Raw genomic sequence first — 6,093 nt, forward strand, 5'->3', positions numbered from 1 at the left:
ATAGAACGTCAACAGTGATTTTATTGCATATTCTAACACGACCCGCATTTCTCCCTATTGAACAGAGAAGAACAGAAAGCTACGTTCTCGTGATATAATTCCTCGCATCCGAACTCCAGAGATGTTATTGAGCAATAAAATCAGTTTTGGATATTGTTTTTCTTAAATAACACCCATTTTCGGTTCTTCTATGTTCAATAGGGAAAATGCGGGTCCTGTTAGAATGCATAATAACTCCCACTTTCGGTTCTTCTATGTTCAATAGAGAAAAATGCGGGCTGTGCTAGAATAAACATTCTTGCATAGCAGACTGGCGTTTCCGTTAGTTTTACCCATGCCGGAAATTTCATCTGGCATGGGGGGTTCCAGATGAGTCGCGTGCTGTACAATGGCACGCTTAGGATGACGTCATTTTACCGTTATGAATGAAGTTGCAATTTCATACGCTGTTGTAAGAAAGTAGTTACGGTTGTCATGATATAAATTTCTATTGAAAATAAAGATAAAGAATTTAAAATATAATGGAATATGGTAGAATATGCAAGAAAAAATATCTGACATATGTTTGCGGTTCGGATCGGAACATCCGTCCCTTGGTTACCCGCCCATGGGCGGTAACTCGGCAAGCCTCGTTACCGCCCAATGGGCGGGTCACCTCGGGACGGATATTCCGATCCGAACCGAAACATATGACAGATATTATTATTAGAATATCAACAAGAACTATCTTTTATAAATATACCCGGCCGAAGTTTAACTGTTAAACATACATGCAAAAGTATGTTATTTTAAGTTTTCAAAACAAAAAGAAATATGAGCAATGCTTGCATAACAATGACATGATAATTATTTCTCGTAGCTATAAAGAAAATACAATTTTTTTTATTTTATGCTTTTCAGTGGAGTACTGATTTATCTGTGAAAATTATATTTGATAATTTCACAGTGAACATTATTAAAATATAATTTCACACTTTTCAATGATGAGACTACTTTTTAAGATTTTCCCAATGCGGTACCTCAATTTTATTATTGTTGACAATTCTGACATTGTCAGGGCTTTTTAGAGAAATACAAAGCTGAAAATGATATATAACTAAAATTTCAAAAGTAATAAAAAGAAGAATTTACTTCAATTTATTCAAATTATCAATCACCAAATATCGTCTCTAAATTTTTGTTTCATTTTTACAGTCTGAAAAAAAAAACAATTCCTTCCACATGCAAAACTGCTCTTGATGAAATTTGGGCATATTTAAGTATTCTAAGAGCAATAACTGCCTAATAACTTGAAAGCAATGACAGACATCAGCCCGAAGAATAAGTAAACAACCCAGCGTTTCAAAAATTCCATGTTTTCAAATGTCCTAGCCGCTTTTTGAATGTTTACACATCTGTCAACACTTATTTATTGTCTGTAACAATCTTCAATCAAATAAGTTTTCTTTCTCCTAAAAAGATCTATGACTAACAAAACCAAATGATATCCCACAATTATATTCCTCCCGTGATATACACAACTTTTATCAAGAAGTATCTTTAAAAAAAGATACTCGGCCGAGCTAAAACTGGTTTATTTGCATATCGTATCTCAGGAAACATGGAAAAACAATCATAAGAATTATGATGTTGAGCCTAGAATTGAATGTTACGTTTAAATATTTGAAATATTAAAATCATATGTATACAGGGGCGTAGCTAGCGTTACGCACCTACGCACGTGCGTAACATTGATCCAGGAAAACGAAAACACAAATATACTAAAAACGGTGAGAAAACTAAAGGGTATAGGCGTGGGTGGTGTTGGAGGGTTTTGAGGCATGGTTCCAACATTTAAATAGATCTAACTCTAATTATATCATTGATTCTAATATAAATATAGATCTTCGAAGTATTTAGGTAATAAGTTCCAATCATAATATAACGTCAAGAGTATTAATCCATTAAGAACTATTTGTATATGAAGCATTATAAATACGGTTTTAACGCTCGAAATACACTTCGCCCGACATACAGAACGAGTTACTGTATGTGGCAAGATTAACAGCACAACAATTGTGGAGACCTGCAACGCCACTCCATTCTTTGGCTGTATCGCCGACGAGACCACTGATGCGACGCCCATGGAGCAAATAGCTAACGTTATCAGGAACAGATAAACTTTATAGTTTCAATGTTATTAAACGTTTGCATTGGGGTGCCAGAAAGATAAATTACACGACGTCGCTTGTTATAACCACGTTTATTCTGTCGAGGAAAACGGGCAATTATGCCTCAGAAATGAATATATTATTACTTCTTCAAAAAAGGAGAAACATGATCGAGATTAAGTTTTAAAGCTGCACGCCTCCAAATGAGCAAAAATATTTCGATAAAATCAAACCTGAGAAAAGTGTAGTAAGATTTTAGGAAAGGTATACAGTAAAGATTCAAAATTCTAGTAAAACTTTACATGTTATGTGCTATTAATGACCGGATTTTTCAGTATGTATAACTAAATGTTATTGCTTTACGAACGCAGTAAGGGCTATTTTTGCATATTTTGACCTCTTCATAGTAATTTACATAGGTTGTAAGTGGCATTGATGATGTCTAAATTGCATTATTTTGGAAACTTTACAATATTAAACCGTTAAATACATTTTCAAATTTTCATGAAAATTAGCATGAATCTGGAGGTGTGCTGCTTTAAAACATTTAAATAATGGTTTCAGGGCTTGTTAAATGCTTTTATCATGAAGAAAGTAGCGCTTAATGTGAAATTATTTGTCATATAAGTAGCAAAATGTAAACAAAGTAGTATTTTGACTTCCATACAAAATACTGAATCCCTTTAACTGTATTAATCGCAAAAAATTCACAAGAAGAAAAATATGTACCTATAAAAACGTTTTTCTTGTGTTTGTTGTTGTTGTTTTCTTTTTCAGTGACGCTTCTAAAGTATAACCTCAAAGGCCCAGTATGCCCCAGAATTCTTTTATTTTTATGTCTCAAAGGCATTATTTTACTTTTATAATTTCTTTCATCAGTTACTTATTGGCAAATTATATAATCCCACACGAATTTATCTGAAAGATGTATTCGTGTGTGATCATTATTAAATTTGATTGAACTCTTTGAAAAAGAAAATTGTGCTGGCGATATAACTTTTATTTAACTGTATTTATTTACACAAATTTGAATGCGATTTGTTGTGTAATAAAAAAGAAACTTACATTAGTTGGCATTACTTAAAAAAATCTTAAACTCTCGTCAAAGGTTTGTACCTTTTTCTTTTATCGTTTTACATCATATTTTTACATCAATGACAACTCATGTGAGATCCGATACATGTATATATCATAGTATCTGTAATAATAAATAATTTGCTATGCGTTTTATTGTAATGGCATTATGTATGTCACCTCTCTTATAAATTAAAAAAAAAACAAATAACAAAAAATTACTGTATATATATAAATGAGTATGCTAGATATCACACTGAGAAATGAAAAAATGCAATATTTACACAAATGCGAAGGACATTTTTTCAGTGTGATATACAGCATATTTGCCCAAAAAGAAATCAGTTTTCTTGCTGTGTGCCGTATAAGTAAATGACAGCCATGAACGACCGTTTTCATCAAAGCACGAGAAACAGATATAATACCAGAAGTTCGACTGCTACGCGAACATTGAGCAGCGAAAGTAATTTAAGATAATAATCATCGCTACGTAGTAACTGATAACATTTTGAGATTTTAGTTAGTAACGATATTTCAATTGAGAAAAAAAAATCTAAAAATGAAGAAAACACATTATTTTCTGTAAATCTATAACACGGTGCGAAACATCACTGCTGCAGGCTCCATCCACTATAAAATCTGTGCTGTAAGATATACCGACAGAGCTTTATCCAAATGTTAACAAGTGTCTGCACTTCCTTCCAGCAATGCCAGTGCTGAACGTTCATTCATCATGTGGAAAAGGCTAAAGACTTTCTAGCGCTCAACGATGACCACTGGTCACCTCTCTGGCTTAGGACTTTTGTAGATCCATAGAGACAAGGTGATCTAGGCTGACGTTGTTGTAGATAAATTTGTGTTTGACACTTTTCTTTGCTGACTAGTAAAAGCGTACACGTCATTTGTTTACGTCTGTTTATACAATGTATTTCCTTATATAACGTTGATCAAATACCTTGAAATATTATTATACGATCTAGCAATTATATTTAAGACGTTCTCTAAATCACGTCACATATTAACACAAGTCATATCATAACATAAAAAGTTATTAATGATAATATTAAATTCCTTCTGACTTCAATTTGCAATTTTATGGACCTCAAATGGGCATGAAAATGCATAATTTTAACATCTCTAAATGGTGAAAATCAATGAGCTTCCGGGGGCTTTGCCCCCTGGACCCCTACCAGGGCTCTGCCCTGGACCTGCAAGGGGGCCTAAGGCGGCCCCCTTAACCCCCTGCCTGAGAGTGCGTAATATCGATTTCGGGCTAGCTACGCCCCTGGTATATGTTGGCAAATACGAAGTATTTGAATAGAAACAAAATCTAAAGTCTGAAGTAAATCCTTTGAAAGTAAGGAAGAAGTAAACAAAACTACAAACAAACAAAACAATTTTATTTCGTACTCAATTTTTTAATCTTTGTTCATTTTAACCGTCATGTGATTCTTTGATTTCTATACCCACGCCTGGCAAACTGTCGCTCCACTTCAAAATTGTGGTGTACGGTAAAACGAGCGAACGGCATTTCCGAGATAGAGCGGAAGGCCGATTTAAACGCCTAATTGTAAGTATTGTTTATGTTTTTGTCTTGTTTTTCATTTAAGTTATATTTTTTCGAAAAACGGAAAATGTAGTTCCGTGTAGGATTGATTTAGGCTTCCAATGATCTAAGCTGTTACAAAAACAAAATTATATTAAGCCCAGGAGAACTTTTCTCCCTGACGAAGCGAACGATGATTTGTAGAATATTGAACTTCCCAGCCATAGAAATGCCATACCCTTCGGATTTCTTGAAAAAGTGCATTAGTAAATTATCAACCCGTAATAAGATCTTGTCCTTCGTGAAAAATAAATTACTCCTGAAAGATTTCTTAAATTTGTAAATCGATATTTTTCGAAAGTTGTGGAGCGAAAGGGCAAGAGATGGAGCAAAAGGTTCGATGTTGAGCGCAAGGCGATATTAATTTGACGTATTAGGATGAGCGTAGTCTATGATTTTTTATATATAAAAGCTATAGAAGTTAAAATAGACATGATCAAGTGTTAAGACCGAGATATATATACCTTTTAAAGACAACTAATAAAGTGTGATATCCTTTCAACGACTATAGCGTAATAAATGTGATCGCGAAGGTGTCACCTATGGCTGCCGTGTAGATTCCATTATTTATGTTCGAAATTGACTGCCCTTGTGGTCGAGGGGTTAGAGTCAATGACTTCTAATCCAGTTACCTCTCTGGCGTGGGTTCGATCCCCGGGAGATACTTTGGTAGTTTAGCACGGAGGAAGGTAGTCTAGTACTGGTGTAACTCTCCAGGAACGATGGTTAGGAAACTACCCCCTATATGACTGAAATACTTTTGGGAAAAGGCGTAAAATGAAACAAACAAACAAACAAACAATGTTCGAAATTTTGGATGAGGCCCGACCATTGAATCATACACATGTATGCATGGCTAAGACAGGATGCCACTTATTCGAGGTCAATCATGATTTTTCACACGGTTATGTACATTTAAAAACGTGTATCCATGCAAATTCGACAAAATCGAATATTTTCAGTTCTACCGCGAACAAATGTTTCCGAGCAGGTACGTGTAACGCGATTATTCACGCCAAAATGTTATGTTTTTCGAAAGTTATATATTCAAGGTGCAGAACAGAAACAAAATTATGCAATGCATGGAACACATTAAATTAAATGGATCACTACTACCGAGTTCAGTTCACAATGACTTTCTGTCATTAATAGCTCTAACGTACATGTTCAGAGCAAACACAAATAAGCCACGTTTTCATGAATAATCTCTATGAAAATGGTCGACAAAGTGTCAGTCGTTATAAGGATATAACACGTGTTTCA

This window comes from Ruditapes philippinarum, unplaced genomic scaffold (genome assembly GCF_026571515.1).
Source record: "Ruditapes philippinarum isolate M1 unplaced genomic scaffold, ASM2657151v2 ctg1762_1_1_1_1, whole genome shotgun sequence".
Lineage (NCBI taxonomy): Eukaryota > Metazoa > Mollusca > Bivalvia > Venerida > Veneridae > Ruditapes > Ruditapes philippinarum.